General features: G+C 43.0%; 1 protein-coding gene across 2 annotated transcripts in view; it reads right to left on the bottom strand.

Moving 5' to 3' along the window:
• PACSIN2 (protein kinase C and casein kinase substrate in neurons 2) overlaps positions 1-15,598 on the bottom strand; it is a 127,355-nt gene extending 111,757 nt beyond the window's left edge. For both annotated transcript variants that reach the window (XM_084617218.1, XM_084617220.1), the window contains exon 1: positions 15,460-15,598. The gene's annotated coding sequence lies outside the window, so the exon portion shown is untranslated. The remainder of the gene's footprint in view (positions 1-15,459) is intronic.
• Between the last annotated feature and the right edge of the window lie 1,735 nt (positions 15,599-17,333).

Genomic DNA, 17,333 nt, shown 5'->3' with positions numbered 1-17,333 from the left:
CATTCAAGTAATGAAAAGTCAAAAAGCGCAGGAGTGGCGGGACAGTGAAAGGAGGATCCGCCAGCAGAATGAGGAGCGCCGGCACAAAAGCGCGGTGCTTCGTCAGCAAAGCACGGATCAGCTGATAAGCATAATGGAACGCCAAGCAAACTCGATCCAGGCACTCGTAGCCATGCAAGCAGAGCACTACCATGCCCGACCCCCCCATACAGCCCTTGTCCCAGAACTCTCTCCCTTGTGCCCCCATGTCACCTCCAACCCACTTTCCCCAACATCCGGGTTCTTACTACCACCAGATGCCTCCAACACCTGTAGCTTCACCACCCAGCCTTGAAAACTACGACCCTTACCCCTGCACACAACCCCCATCACCATGCAGTATAGCCATCCTGAAGTTCAGCACTCATTGCACAGCACTCCAGACAAGAAGGCTGAGTATGATAACAGGACATACGCAAATCTGTGATTGTACCGTTCCCCACCCCACCCCCTTGCCCTTTCTGTTTCCCAAGCAGTTGTGTTCCTTTTCAATAAATGGATTTTTTGGCTTTGAAAACATTCTTTATGCAAAAATATAAAAAATACCCTAGCCCAGGAAAGCAACAGGCACTGCAAGTCAGCATAGCAAACACAGATTCCTACTAACATTGGAACCACTGCACTTCACTCCCGTGCAGGGCACCAGATATTACTGGTGGCTTTCAGCCTCAAATTGCTCCCTCAAGGCATCCCTAATCCTTGCAGCCCCACGCTGGGCCCCTCTAATAGCCCTGTTCTCTGGCTGTACAAATTCAGCCTCCAGGTGTTGAACCGCCGAGTTCCTTGCCTGAGAGAATCATTCACCCTTCCCTTCACAAACGTTATGGAGGGTACAGCATGTGGATATAACTGCGGGGATGCAGTCATCGGCCAGGGCCAGCTTCCTATACAGAGAGCGCCAGTGGCCCTTTAAATGGCCAAAAGCACACTCCACAGTCATTCTGCACCAGCTCAGCCTGTTGTTGAATCTCTCCTTGCTGCTGTCAAGGCTCCCTGTGTAGGTTTCATGAGCCACGGCACTGAAGAGTAAGCGGGGTCTCCAAAGATCACAATGGGCATTTAGACTTCCCCTACAGTGATCTTCTGGTCTGGGAAAAAAAGTCCAGCTTGCAGCTTCCTGAACAGGCCAGTGTTCCAAAAGATGCGTACGTCATGCCCCTCGCAGGCCAGCCTGCGTTAATGTCAATGAAATGCCCACAGTGATCCACAAGCGACTGGAGAACCATAGAGAAATACCCCTTCCAATTAACATACTCTGAGGCTAGATGGGCTTGTGCCAGAATTGGAATGTGTGTGCTATCTATCGCCCCTCCGCAGTTTGGGAAACCCATTTGTGCAAAGCCAGCCACAATGTCATGCACATTACCCAGAGTCACAGTTCTTCTGAGCAATATGCGATTAATGGCCCTACAAACTTACATCAACACAATTCCAACGGTCGACTTTCCCACTCTAAACTGGTTAGCGACCAATAGGTAGCTGTCTGGAGTTGCCAGCTTTCAGATTGCAATAGCCACCCGCTTCTCCACCGTCAGGGCAGCTCTCAATCTCGTATCCTTGCGCCGCAGGGAGGGGGCACGCTCCTCACACAGTCCCATGCAAGTGGCTTTTCTCATCCGAAAGTTCTGCAGCCACTGCTCCTCATCCCAGACTTGCATGACGATGTGAGCCCACCACTAAGTGCTTGTTTCCCAACCCCAAAAGCGGTGTTCCACGGTGGTGAGCATGTCCATGAGTCTCATATGCGTTACTCGAGTCGATATCATCGGAGCCCTCACTGTCACTTTGGACCATAAGGAATAACTCGACTGCCAAACGTGACATGCTGGCGAGACTCGTCAGCATATTCCTCAGCAGTTCGGGCTCCATTCCCACACACCAAAAGGGAAGACAGAGCGCACGGTACAAAAAACATTGAAAGATGGCGCCAAATGTGGGCGGAAGCACAGGGATTGCTGGGATGTGAACCGATGCATCACTGGGTGCTGGAACAGGACCTAGAATGCCCCGCCCCCACCGCCCCTTCCCACAAGCCACAGCACCAGAATGGGAAGAGGTGCTCTGTGGGACAGCTGCCCATAATGCACTGCTCCCAATGCCACTGCAAGTGCTGCAAATGTGGCCACACCAGTGCGCTTGCAGCTGTCAGTGTGGACAGACTGCAGCGCTTTCCCTACTGAGCTCTCTGAAGGCAGGTTTCACTCAAAGCGCTCTTCATCTGCAAGTGTAGCCATGCCCTTAGAGGCAGATCTGAATGGTGATCTGTCCTTATATTTATATTCCATACTCTTCTGAGAGGGTTTCTGAGGCTTCATGGTTTTGATCTCTTCTCCAGAGCTCGTGCTCAGAGAGAAACACTGCTCAGTATCTGAGGTTGCTGCACAAGGACAGTCTCCTCAGCCTGGGTATGACGTTATTGACAGAATCTGTAATCATATAGATCACTGTTATATATTTGCAGCAAATATTGTACAAAGGTTGTCATGTGAGGTGTCTATGGGAAGGTTATGATTGGCTCGTTATAATTATGTTACCTGTATATGTGTATCATTTTCGTAGTTGAAGTTATGAATAGTGGCTCTATACTGTCTGTATTTCAAACTTATGCTATGTTTCTGGGTGACATCCCAGACAAGTTGGTGTCAGCTCTGCCTAGCCTGCTTGATGGCCCATTAAGAACCATCAGCTGTACGACTGACCCATTGAGAGAAGGCAGAGACACCTTGTGATTCAGCAAGATATGCAGGGACCTGCCTATGGACAGAACTCTAAGATTTTTCTATGCCATGTGCTGGATAGCATGTCCTTGGGACAAAAAGCAAAGACCACATGGCAAGAGACTGTAAAAGGCTGATACCCCATCTCCATCTGGTCTTCAATCCTGCTTCTGACCTCTGGAGAGACTTCGCTACAAACTGAAGCTTTGAACAAAGGACTGAATGACCATCCCAGCAGTGGATGTACTCCAGACTTGATTTGAACCTGCAGTTTATTCTATCACTGCTACAAGCCTGAACCAAGAACTATGACATTACTGGTTTCAGAGTAGCAGCCGTGTTAGTCTGTATTCGCAAAAAGAAAAGGAGTATTAGTGGCATCTTAGAAACTAACCAATTTATCTGAGCATAAGCTTTCATGAGCTCACGAAAGCTTATGCTCAAATAAACTGGTTAGTCTCTAAGGTGCCACTAGTATTTCTTTTCTTTATCCAATTACTGTATGTAATTGATTCCATTTAACCAATTCTAGCGCTCATCTGTATCTTTTTCCTTTTATGAATAAACCTTTAGATTCTAAAGGATTGGCAACAGTGTGATTTATAGGCAAGATCTGATTTGTTATACTGACCTGGGTCTGAGGCTTGGTCCTTTGGGATCGAGAGAACCTTTTCTTTTTTACCGGGGCATTGGTTTTCATAACCATTTGTCCCCATAACGAGTGGCACTGGTGATGATTCTGGGAAACTGGAGCGTCTAAGGGAATTGCTCGTGTGACTTATGGTTAGCGAGTGGGGTAAAACCAAAGTCTTCCTCTGTCTGGCTGGTTTGGTTTGCCTTAATGAGTAAAGGAACTTCAGCCTTGGGCTGTAACTGCTGTGCTGTAAGCAATTTGTCCTGAATTGGCACTCTCTGTTGGATCCCACCAGAACCAGCATCGTTACACTGGGTCTAACTGGGGTCTTCATGGCCTTGTCTCCACAGAGTGTTTCTATATATGGAGCTCTTATCCTTCACAGATTCAGGGAAGAAAGCAACGGCATATGCTGAAATTGGCAGCAACAGTGAGCCTTCCCAAGACAATACTGGTGTTCATCAATGATAGAGCAGGAGCGAGGGCAGGATATACCACTCTTAAACCCCAGGAATCTGGGTATAGCCTCTCTTTGTGGAGAGAATCTTCCCAAGGCAGGAAGGAACTATATTATCTATACAAAAAACACTAAGTCTAATCTTACTAAAAACTATGTATATTTACAGTTTCTGTAACAGAGGAGGATTGTAAAGGAGTCATGGGATTTCAACTCAAACCACGCGGTGGTAAGAAGAAACTGGAAAGGCACTGGCCCACACCATCATTTATGCCCTCAGTTCAAAGGACGAGAATGGCAACTGGGTAGGCGCAGATCAACAGACACTACTTGCTACAAATCTCCAGTCTCAGCTGCATCCATATCTGTGTGTGCAATATGCATAGGGACCAGTGCTCAAAGAAGAGCTGTCCTTTGCACTGGTAGGCTTGAATATAGTCTCCAACTGTTAATGATTAAAAAGAGGAAAATAGAAGAATTTTAATCTGGCATTAACTGAAATCTCAGTGCAATTTTACCTGTGCAGCTGCTAGGGTGCCTTCATAGATTGTTTAGTGTTTACTTGTTTAATACACAGCATTTGTAACATACATAAGACAAGAATACTTAGCAGTAAACACATTCATGCACACAGCTCTTTATTTCTAAAAATCTTTAGCTGTAAACTGTTTGAGGCTTTTTTCCTTTATACTTTGAATTTCATTCAGCTCGGGGGGGGGGGGGGGGGGGAGAATCACTTGTCAGTTCCGGTTCTCATGCATTAGCACAATACTGGGGTTCCATGAGTACAAGAGGTTTTGCATGCCTTCAGTTTTGTGAGTTTTGGATCTGAACTATTTTCAGCATCCCTTTAGTTTATAGTACAGAGTTAACAACTTTTAACCTGTTATATGGTGCTATGCATTTAAATTCAGTGAAGACCCAATAAATGTATGATAATTCAAAACTTAAAGCAAGTGCGCCTATAAATCATCCCTTTAGAATGCAATTCCCATAACATGAGTTGTGGAAGAACAATGGAATTCAGCTATGAGTGTCTCTACTGTATTTATGCAATCTTTACCACTCTGATATGTCCTCAGCAGCATTTGGTATAAAAGCTTTTATTTATTAAGATTTAAATAAACACTTATACAAAAGCTCTAGGCACCCTAATATTTAACTAATCTTACAACGCAATGTACTGTTGGCATTTATACTGTGTGCAATTGGATAATTCAAGTTATTTATCCTTTTAAATTAAACAAAAGCAAGAGTCAAAGATTACATGTATAAAATGACATCAGTAGGCACTTCTACAAAATGTCAATGCCTGTCTACAAATAGCACTATACAAGAGGACAGATATTAGGTAAGAGACATACCCTCAGGTGGATGTTTCAGATATATTTGAAACTATAAAACAGCAAGAAGGAAAAAATAGAAGAGGAGGAAAGGGAACAAATAAAAAACTCATTCCAAGTTTCCACTACATTAGCCCATACAATTGGATCCTGCAGATAACAGGCGTTGGACTACACTTCAGCTAGTTGTCACACAGCTCCAGAAAGAGACTTCCACATTACATCACGAGTGCTCATTTTATTTGTGTAGAAATTGGATAGCTTCATTTAACCTTAATTCATTTAGCAGAACACTAACATTCCATTCCTGGTGTAGTTTTGCATTCAATTAATTAGTTGGGGTTGGGGGGTGGGGGGAGAGGAGGGGACCAGTGGTACTGGCAGCATAATTCTTTGGAATCATATTTACAACTTAATGTACAACAGAAAGGATTAGTTTTTTTCCATTAACAAAAGATCATTTATCTCAATCTTCACTGACAGTCCATTCTTTTGGACACTTATTCCCGAAAGTGAGCTATGATAGGTACGAGGCATACAGTATATGAAACTTCTCCTTGCTACACCATAACCATCTTTCAGAAAAATTCAGAAAGCAATTATTTTGGGGTCTAGTAACACATCTGGAGTACATAGTTAATATTGAATATTTACATAGCCCATCAGACTGAAAGTTGTTCTTCGTGAATTTTCAAAGTTAATTTCAAACTCAGATCTAAGTCTTTCATTTTCTTAAAAAAAAATTCTAGGTGACAAGATCATTTATGGTTTCTGCTCTGCAAGAGATGTCCACTCTTCTAACCCTATTGGTAGAGAACATTATCTGCAGCCTCTAACATATTCTCATGCTGGAAGGTGTTAACGGCTGGTCTCATCTACAGATAGTCACAAACCTGGTTAAAGCTGATGGGAGTGCCAAACAGCCATCCTTCAGGTGAAGCAGAAGGACCAATTAAGCTCCTTTTACACAACTGTAGCTGGTAACAGAAGCCACCATCCAAAGCAATGGGCCACATGGCAAGGCCTGATCAGAAGCAGAGCCATGTGAGCCAAGAGGTTCCTCGATTACAAATACAGGGAATAAGGGACTGTTTGCTTCTCTCTCTCTCTCACAGCTTTCGAAACAGCCAAGAAAGCCAGCTGAAAGTGAGAGAAACAGCGAAACAGAATTCCTCGGGGCAAAGAACTCACTGGAGAGGCAAACTTGGAAATTGTGAGCAAGGAAACTGCCTGCTGTTTGTTTCTACTGTGTTAGGAGAAACAGGATTTTGTTTCCTTTTTTTGCAAACAAACAGAATTGCACCAAAGAACATACCCAACTCATCAATTTGTTATACTAACGCAGTCATTCTCAAACTTTTGCACTGGTGACCCCTTTCACATAGCAAGCCTCTAAGTGTGACCCCCCCCTTATAAATTAAAAATACTTTAAAATATATTTAACACCATTATAAATGCTGGAGGCAAAGCGGAGTTTGGGGTAAAGGCTTACAGCTCATGACCCCCCATGTAATAACCTTGCAACCCCCTGAGGTGTCCCAACCGCCAGTTTTAGAACCTCTCCTAATGGAAACTACCTGGGCAAAGTGGGGAATATTAGCTAACTGCTTTGGCCAGAAGGGTCTTCAGCTGCAGACATATTCCATATCTCTCACATTCTAGAAGGTTAAACTGCTGAAACTGCAGTTAACTGCTTGATTTTTTTTCCATTTGGCAATGTATGCATGTGTGTTTAAATGCCACAAAACTGACCATGTTCTCAAAATATTTTCTTAATACACAAGGATTAAACAGAAGGTCTTGTGTAAAGTAAACGGGATCCACCCTCTGTCCCTACAGCCAAAACAACTGGTTTCTACTACTGTGGAACAAGAGTGCCATCTCAGCATGGAATGAGATAAGTATCTTGAAAGATAATTCCACCAAGGAACATTCACTCCAAAGATTACCCCACTGTCAACTTGGTGCAGCTGCCATTTCAGGGTTAAATGCAATTTGCTATAGTTTAAATTAGAATTAGATAATGTAAACACAGCTAAAAATAACCCCTTGAAGCTTTTGTTTAGAACCACTTGTGTCCTCTTTCCAGCCCCTAAGACTCTGAAGACAACACTTAAAGATGATTTAAGGACTGAGAATGGCAACATGATATTTATGTAGTTTATTTTCTGTATTCATTTTAAACAATATTCACATGGATCCATAAAGACAGGCAAAAGTGCCTTAGCCTATCTATACCTATTTGATGGATTTCTTACATCTCCTGACAAGAACAGAGTTATTGCGTTCAGCAGTGACCTAGATATTTGTCAGATTGCTAAGAAGACTCCCATTAGGAGAGAACACTGGAGGCATAATACAGGCATCTCTTTGGTTTTCATCAAATTGATTTGTCCTATGGCTCCTTTTATCACAAGCTGACATTTGTACCCCAAATTTCCCCTTTAGAATTAATATGCCAGGGATCAGAGTAACAGCCGTGTTAGTCTGTATTCGCAAAAAGAAAAGGAGTACTTGTGGCACCTTAGAGACTAACCAATTTATTTGAGCATAAGCTTTCGTGAGCTACAGCTCACTTCATCGGATGCATACTGTGGAAATTGCAGAAGACCAGTCTCTAAGGTGCCACAAGTACTCCTTTTCTTTATGCCAGGGATGTCTGCTCTCCCCTTTATGTTAGCTATAAATTCATTGCCTACAAAGAGTGAGTTTAAAGGAGTAAAATTGTGGCTGTATTTATTCCTGACATAAGTTACTAACCACATACACCAATGCAAAAATCACATACTTCACTATGTGCCTAGTGACTATACTAACTATGCTCGGAAAGGTACTCTGTACGAACAGTTAAAAGTTATTTTCAGATCCCAGAGGTCATGTTGAATTGACTATATTCTGCTATGGCCCTCCAAAAAGCAGCATGCTGTGACATGAGTTACCAGTTAATGCTCCAGAGGGGTAGCCGTCTGCATCTGTAAAAGCAGCAAAGAGTCCTGTGGCACCTTATAGACTAACAGACGTACTGGAGCATGAGCTCCATGCTCATGCTCCAATACGTCTGTTAGTCTATAAGGTCCCACAGGACTCTTTGCCGATTTTACAGTTAACGTGGTCATTCCTTTGGGAACTTAGCAAATACTTATCTGCAGTTGGCACAACAGTTAAAAAGCAGTGCAGCATGCTGCTACTCAGCAGACCCAAGTTTAACATAGTACATCAAAGAAACAAGTCAATCAAATTAATAAGTCAGATGCTTGTGCTACTGCCATCACATCAAAGACATGATGATATGGACACAATGAATATCAAGTTACTGCAAATAAATCACTTTGTAGTGAAGATTACAACATCACATTCATTCAATTTCAGGATTAGTAGACATCTTATACTTTGCAGTTAGAGTCCAAAATGATTTCCAGGTATATGGATAGTGATTGTTGTCAGAAGATTTTAAACATGTGTTTTCCAAAGGAGTTTACAATATCACTGATTATCTACGAACCTTGCACATATTCCTGTGGAATCTGTTTTTCCTTTGTTCTGCATCTGCAAGTATATCCCATAAGGAGTGTTGAAAAGAGAAATTAGTTTCAACACTGATCTGCTACATGTAAAATAGGATTGGAACTGTGCTTTGATGTGCTATTTCCATTCCATCTGCTCTCTTCCTCTCCTTTCCTGAAGTAGTGAATAATAAACTAGGTTACCGTACTTTCTTTCCCCTTTTACTATTGCGTAGAGAGCAAAGAGACTTTAGATGCTTTTCTCAATTGCCAGCAGTCCCCTATAAACAGCATGAAAGAGTTAATGCCTTGCATTAAGCTAAAACCAAAAACTCTTCAAGATACAGATTTCCAACACTGTCAAAATATTTATACCATGATCACAAATGTGGTATCTGAGCCAGGGCATTTTTTAAATATTTGCATGATTTAAACTGTTGAACCAATAATCATCACAAAGCCTTAGAAGTATTTTATTTTTTCCTCAGATCTAGCTCAACTATTTACTGTTGAATGTTTACCCATACCTATTTCTATACCCGTTTATCAATAAGGGTTGGGTGCCTCCTCAAATACTGACACATCCTGTGCACTCAATATTATACTATGCCCATGTGCAAATAGCTGACAAAAGCTCAAACAGACAGAATTGCTCAAATTATTTTAAGTGCACACTAAGGAAGGTTTTGCATTTACACACCACAGAAATTCTGTCCTACTGTCCTGATTTTACTCCAACCTTCTCTCGTCAAACATGTCTCCCTGGAGGATATCAGAGAAAAGAATAATGAGATTCAAGATATGGTGATCTTTGCATTACTAACATAGATGCTAAAAAAGGAAAGGAGTACTTGTGGCACCTTAAAGACTAAGGAATTGATTTGAGCATAAGCTTTTGTGAGCTACAGCTCACTTCATCAGGTGCATTCAGTGGAAAATACAGTGGGGAGATTTATATACATAGAGAACATGAAACAATGGGTGTTACCATACACACTGTAACGAGAGTGATCACTTAAGGTGAGCTATTACCAACAGGAGAGCGGGGCGGGGTTGGGGGAGGGGAGACGACGAACCTTTTGTAGTGATCAAGGTGGGCCATTTCCAGCAGCTGACAAGAACGTCTGAGGAACAGTGGGGGGTAGAGGGCGGAACAAACAAGGAGAAATAGTTTTACTTTGTGTAATGACCCATCCACTTCCAGTCTCTATTCAAGCCTAAGTTAATTGTATCCAGTTTGCAAATTAATTCCAATACAGCAGTTTCTCATTGGAGTCTGTTTTTGAAGGGTTTTTTTGGTTGAAGAATTGCCACTTTTAGGTCTGTAACTGAGTGACCAAAGAGACTGAAGTGTTCAACTGGTTTTTGAATGTTATAATTCTTGACGTCTGATTTGTGTCCATTTATTCTTTTATGTAGACTGTCCAGTTTGACCAATGTACATAGCAGAGGGGCATTGCTGGCACATGATGGCATATATCACATTGGTAGATGTGCAGGTGAATGAGCCTCTGATAGTGTGGCTGATGTGATTAGGCCCTATGATGGTGTCTCCTGAATAGATATGTGGACACAGTTGGCAACAGCCTTTGTTGCAAGGATAGGTTTCTGGGTTAGAGGTTCTGTTGTGTGGTGTGTGGTTACCGGTGAGAATTTGCTTCAGGTTGGGGGGCTGTCTGTAAGCAAGGACTGGCCTGTCTCCCAAAGTCTGTGAGAGTGATGGGTTGTCCTTCAAGATAGGTTGTAGATCCTTGATGATGCGTTGGAGAGGTTTTAGTTGGGGGCTGAAGGTGATGACTAGTGGCGTTATTTTCTTTGTTGGGCCTATCCTGTAGTAGGTGACTTCTGAGTACTCTTCTGGCTCTGTCAATCTGTTTCTTCACTTCAGCAGGTGGGTATTGTAGTTGTAAGAACGCTTGATAGAGATCTTGTAGGTGTTTGTCTCTGCCTGAGGGGTTGGAGCAAATGCGGTTGTATCGTAGAGCTTGGCTGTAGACAATGGATCATGTGGTGTGGTCTGAATGAAAGCTGGAGGCATGTAGGTAGGAATAGCGGTCAGTACGTTTCCGGTATAGGGTGATCACTCGTTACAGTGTGTATGGTAACACCCATTGTTTCATGTTCTCTATGAATATAAATCTCCCCACTCTATTTTCCACTGAATGCATCCGATGAAGTGAGCTGTAGCTCACGAAAGCTTATGCTCAAATAAATTTGTTAGTCTCTAAGGTGCCACAAGTACTCCTTTTCTTTTTGTGAATACAGACTAACAGGGCTGTTACTCTGAAATAGATCCTAAACATTGTTTTTCACTGAATACCCACAGTAGGTTGTCTGCCTTCTCAAGTTCAACTTCAATCAAAATCATTTATCAATCCTCATGAGCTAATCATCCAGACAACATACACATTTCAGCACAGTATTAAAATCACACAGTTCCACCTGAACAGATTCAGTGTTTAGCTGTATCTCAGTACACAAGTACATCGGTATTGCTATTTCCTGTTCTGTTCCCCTTCATGTGCCAAAAAGAAATTCCTCATGATTTCAAGTTAACCCCAAACTGATAATTTGTTTGAATGGAAAAACTAGTTTAATATTAAACGAAACCTAATAAATAACTGTATCTGTGAAACCATTTCAGCTAAGTACAGCTTTTTAGCATATTAATTTCTGTATGACAAGGAAAGTTTGCTCATTTTCCTCAGTATGCCTATAAATCAAATGAAAAGGAGCACCCTTCAAAGTAAATGCACCAAAGTTTCCCTTTACCCAACACATCTGGGAGTTTCATGCAGCCAGATAAATAGCTCTTGAAAAAATGAGTACAGAAAATAATATTGATTCTTGGAAACTAACCTATTGTGCACTTGAAACTGCACTAATACATAATACACTAGTGTGACCTGTATATTTAATGAGAGTGGAAGACAAGTTTAAAAATTACATTAATGACAGATAGTGTGAGAGGATAAAATAATAGATATTGAATAGGACCACTTATTTCATGCAACCTCAGAGGGCATTCTAGGCATCAAACCACTGAAATGTTCTTTAGTTTAAAAAAAAAAACAAAAAAACCACAACCCCGTACCTAAAGTTAGGAATTGAGAAAGTTATTACACAAAAGATTCATCTGAAATAACTGACCAGAGTCTGAAATACATAAAGAAAGTTCTAGCATTCCAACAGCAGAAAATTACTCTGTTTTACTTAGCCCCTGTAAGCTCTCCTGACCATAGGACAATTTTTGGGTGACAGAGGCGCCATGAAGCTCTATGTCACCTCCTCTCAACGGCCAACACAGAAGACATGACATTTAGAGTCAGTGGCAGCTTGTGCCATTTTCAACAACCCAGAATCAGAAGAGAACACAAGTAACTTAAGGACATCTTTGCATACAACCTTCCTGAGCTGAGTCAGTCACTCACAATCTGAAACTACTTTTTCCAAGTACAAGTCCAGTAACCAAGAGACTGAAAACTGTTTTTTTTTTAAAAAAAAAAACATACTCACGGATAACTACAAGAAATTGTTGCATTATTAGCCAGATTTCTTGAAAGCTTCTACATTAACAAAAGACAGCATTATCATGTCAACATCTAGAATTTTCTATACTTTCATTCTGTGGACCACTTTGTAATTAAGCATCTTCCTCAAGGACTACCTACCTTCCCAAATCTGACCATGGTTCTCAAAATATTTCATTTTATGACAAGAGAACAGTGGTCCATAAACCCAAGCCTGAGAACCACTGGTATAAAAAACAAGCAGAGACACCCTAAGTTGGAAAAGTATTACATTCAGACATTTGCCTGAAAAAGTTATTTCTAGACATTCACAGATCAAATATTTTTCCAGGAAGACCATTGCATAAATTCCTACATTGTATGACACAGCATAAACTGAAAGTCATTATATAAATGTACTTACAGAGTGGAAGTAAACTAAAGACTAAAATAAAAAATAAAATGAGATGTACAATGCTGGAGAGTACTATTGCCACTTACTTGGACAACTGATGAATTATACAGGCCTTCCCAGATACCCAAACACATTTGGCTATAAAAAGCTTTATCATCATCTATGTCCACACGGACATACATCACTAACCAAACACCACCCACACAATTAAAACAATTGTATTTGTTAATTTCAGCATTAGCCATCACAGATATAGATCCTTAGGCCATATGCATTTTTGATAAGAAGGAGCCTCGAGCTGAGAAAAGGAATGCTACCAAAACTTTATTTCAAGACAGGTCTGAAGTGTCTGTCAACCATTAATAGCCTGCTTCACCACAAACTATGTGTGTGTATATGTTGTCTTATTTCTGAAGTATTGCTGCTTGACCTGTGGTATGAAGCTGCATTCCCGAAGCAATCTTTACTTTTAAGTGTGTGTGTTCTAACACCCACTCTTGTTTAAGCTAGTTTAGTCATAATAGATTTTTGTCTCAAAAGAGAATACATTTAAGTCTGATAAGTAATTCTAGACAGACAGTGATAAAGTGTGGTATGGAGGATAAACCAATCATCAAACTTAATATTTAAAAACATAATTAAGAATGCTCTATATGCTGAATGTACAATGTGCATGTTGCCTTATAATTTCAGTTTAAAGATGAGAAATTAAACTAAGGTTTCAGAGTAACAGCCATGTTAGTCTGTATTCGCAAAAAGAAAAGGAGTACTTGTGGCACCTTAGAGACTAACCAATTTATTTGAGCATAAGCTTTCGTGAGCTACAGCTCACTTCATCGGATGCATACTGTGGAAACTGAATTCCACGGTATGCATCCGATGAAGTGAGCTGTAGCTCACGAAAGCCTATGCTCAAATAAATTGGTTAGTCTCTAAGGTGCCACAAGTACTCCTTTTCTTTAAATTAAACTAAGTCGGTCATGTTTGTTCACACCAAAGAGAGCAAAAAAAACAAGGTTTTACATAGCTTGTCTTAATTATATTAGACTAGTTTAATAAAAAGACCATCAGACAACCTAAGTCATCACAGTATTTTTTCTCATTTCTCAAATACCGCCACCTTCATCAAGAGCTCAATATCAGCAAAACATTAGTACACCTGTTATAACTTTTTTGAACTATTGGCCTTGTATTTTAGTTGGCATAACCTTGCACAGTAGCTGGCCAAGCCCTGATTTATGTTCAAACGAGCACAAAGGAAACTTTCCAAAGGAGAACAAGAGAAAACAGTCCTTATTAGCTACCTTTCAACTAGTCTGTAGATGGGAGTCAGGTCTAGATAGGAGCACATTAAGAACATTTAACACAGCACTCTGACATGTTTACCAAGCTATGAGGAAAAAGACTCATCAAACTTATTGGACTAATTATAGGCTAAATGAATTTACATCGTAAGTTTAAAATACTTTAATCAGTCTATGATTTTAATCAGAATGGTGGGCCACCAAGAAAGCTGAGTGTTTTAAATTGTGTAAACAAGTAGGTGGGGCCACTTTCACAAGTCTCTGGTCTCCTTTGCTCTTAGAGAGAAAGAGAGAGAGCAAGCGAGCACACAAGCCCGCAGAGGAAGCATGTACAGACTGGGTATACCAGCTTCTGAATACCTTCAATCAGAGTTAAACCAACTGGCTGGTAAAGACAGATACAGCCAGACAGATACTGTAGATACCAGTCAGTCTCAGTGGGCTCAACCCACTTCCAACAAAGTCAAAAGATGTTTCACGGTGTAGGATGATTCTTCCTGGAAAAAAGGAAAAGGAGCATAGAGGAAGAGGGTGGTGACAGAAGGCAGCACAGCCTAGTTGTGTCATTACCGGTATTCAGAAGACACCACGCACTCTCAAATTCCTCTCACTGGAGAATCACACTTGACTGTTTTATTTGTGGGCTGTCTGGGTAGTGCAGGGATCACAACCAGATACTGCATTAGATTGTCTTAGGATTTGGGGAGCAAGGGAGAGAGCACTTTAGTTTTATGGCTGTTCTCCCCCCTCCCTACCAAATGGCTCACTCAACTTCACCAAGCAGCTCTCACCTTCGCTGGTACAGAATCAGAACCTTCCCAGGGCCATTCTCCTGGCCCCCCTGTCGCCCTGCCCTCCCCAAACTTCCCCAAGGGAAGCTCCACCTTCCTCAGCTCAGCTACCCCAGATTGGGGGCCAGGGAGAGGAATGACCCTGCAACCCTCGTGCTGAACAGAAACAAGCCAGTGGGTCAAAGAAGCAGACACAACGTGCAGCAATAGAACCACCTTCCCCCGCCACCCCCATTCACCACCTCAAACTCCCAGCCCCTTCCCCCACTGCCCCCATTCACCACCTACCTCCCCGCTAAGCTCCCAGCTCCTTAGCCCTCCAGCACCTCCCCACCCCCAGTCTGGCACAAGCTGCGCCCCCCATCGAGCTGAGGGGCTGGGTGCCCCCCGCCCCGGGTTGCCCGTTTGGCTGGACCTATTCCCGGGGGCTTCCTCACAGGACACGCCCTTTATTTCCTGGAGACTGCAGGACGCTCGCAGGGGCCCACACCCCGAGCTCCCCACACGAGCCCGGCCGCCAGGTGATACCGGGTCACTGGGCGGCGGCGGCGGCGGGGCCGGCGATTGCCCCTACAGCCCCATCACTCGCCCAATGGAAACCGGGCGGAAGGGGGAGCGCTCACCGGCCCGCCCGGGCCCCGCCCCTCCAGGATGACCCAGCCGGAGAGGGTGGCGGGGCTGCGCAGCCCCCACCTCCTTCCCTCCCGGCAGCGGGGTACGAGTCCCGCCCGGCGGCGCGTCCCTCACCTTCGACGGCGGCAGCGGCGACTCCTCGTCTCCTCTGCGGCGACTCGAGGTCGGGCGGGAAGGTCCCTGCTTCGCTCGGCTCCAACCGAACCAACTGCCGCCCACCCCCCTTGCGCCAGCCCGCGAGCCGCGAGCCCCCATTGGCTGCTGCAGAGCGGGCTTCTGATTGGACAAGGAAAGCTACGTCTGAACACGCCTCCCGGTAGCGCAGAAGAGAATCCCATTGCCTCACTCCACTGTCGATCAAAATCACTTCCTCGGCGAAGGGATTTGAGGAAGCGGAGCGAGGGAGGTAGAGCAAGTTGGCGAGTGGTGAGGGGGTGAGGCGGTCAACGTGTCGGTCCTAGGTGCTGAGCTGTCGCTGCTCTCGCCGCTAACGTAAAATAAAAGCTTGCCTTGGCGCGCGTCTGAAGATACGTTACCTGAGGGCAAAGTGCTCAGAAAATGCATACTTTAAAAAATGACATTGCGCTGTTTGCATTAACTAAGTTTATTACAGAATCAATCCATGGCCCAACATTGATAATTCAATATTACTATTTAGATTTTACTAATACTGTTATTAATTCTGTACTTTCTCAGAGACTGGTAACATACAGATCTCAGGGTTAGACCTCACAGAAAAAGAAGCTTTTTCTTTAATTATGATCATCTCATCAAAATATTACACATTTTTATAGTACTCTTCATGCTAAAAAATCCTAACGCTTTGCCTACCACGCCAATGCAGCCAGCTCTCTCAGATGAACATGGCTGCTCTCTAATGGCACAAAAGTAATACTGCGCAATATTTTAGCATAGGCAGTAAAGAAAAATGTCCTGTCCAATTTAAACTACCGTGGGAACGTAGGAAAGAAAAAATTAATTTTCCTGAACTGGAATTTGATCAAGAATTTAAAAGTGTCAAGGAATTTTTAATGGCTCAGAAAGGTCAAGACCTCAGTTTTGCTTCTCATCCTAAGGATGCCTCCTTCAGTAACAGAGTACCCCTCTTGTCTGACAACCAAAGCCCATAATTAGGGCCCTACCAAATTCAGGGTCCGTTTTGGTCATTTTCACGGTCATAGGATTTAACAAATACTAAATTTCATTATTTCGGCTATTTAAATCTGAACTTCCATGGTGTTGTAATTGTAGGGGCCCTGGCCCAAAAAGGAGTTGTGCGGGGCACGGGTTGCAAGGTCACTGTAGGGGGGGTTGCAGTACTGCTACCCTTACTTCTGTGCTGCTGGTGGTGGAAACAGGGCCTTCAGAACTAGGCAGCTGGAGAGTGGCAGCTGCTGACTGGGAGCCCAGCTCTGAAGACAGAGCTGCCGCCAGCAGCAACACAGAAGTAAGGATGGCATGATATTGACACCCTTACTTTTGCAGAGCTGGGCCCTCAGTCAGCAGCTGCCACACTCTGGTTGTCCACCTCTGAAGGCAGCACAGAAATTAGTGTGGCAACCCCCCTAAAATAACCTTCTGACCCCCCTGCAACTCCCTTTTGGGTCAGGACCCCCAATTTGAGAAATGCTGCTCCCCCCCACCTGTGAAATCTGTATAGTATAGGGGAAAAGCACACACAAGACCAGATTTCACATGGGGAGACTAGATTTCATGGTCCGTGACGTGTTTTTCATGGCTGTGAATTTGGTCGGGCCCTACCCATAATTCACAGAGAATCAAAATGCATGGGCCTTAGTGTTTCTGTCAGTCAACTACATGTGAGATTGAGGTTGTCCTTGAACAAGTCACCTTTACAATAATATTCTTTGGTTATTCCTCTATCACTGGTATGCACTGTACTTGAATAGTATTTACCATTGGTAAAATTCTTCTCCTATCCTGTTCCTGCCCTTGCTAACCTATATATTTTAAACAGGGGAAGAGCA

The sequence above is a fragment of the Lepidochelys olivacea genome (assembly GCF_965140295.1).
Source record: "Lepidochelys olivacea isolate rLepOli2 genome assembly, chromosome: 1".
In the NCBI taxonomy this organism is placed as follows: domain Eukaryota; kingdom Metazoa; phylum Chordata; order Testudines; family Cheloniidae; genus Lepidochelys; species Lepidochelys olivacea.
The sequence above is the reverse complement of the archived record's forward strand: the minus strand, read 5'-3'. Positions and strand labels throughout refer to the sequence as shown.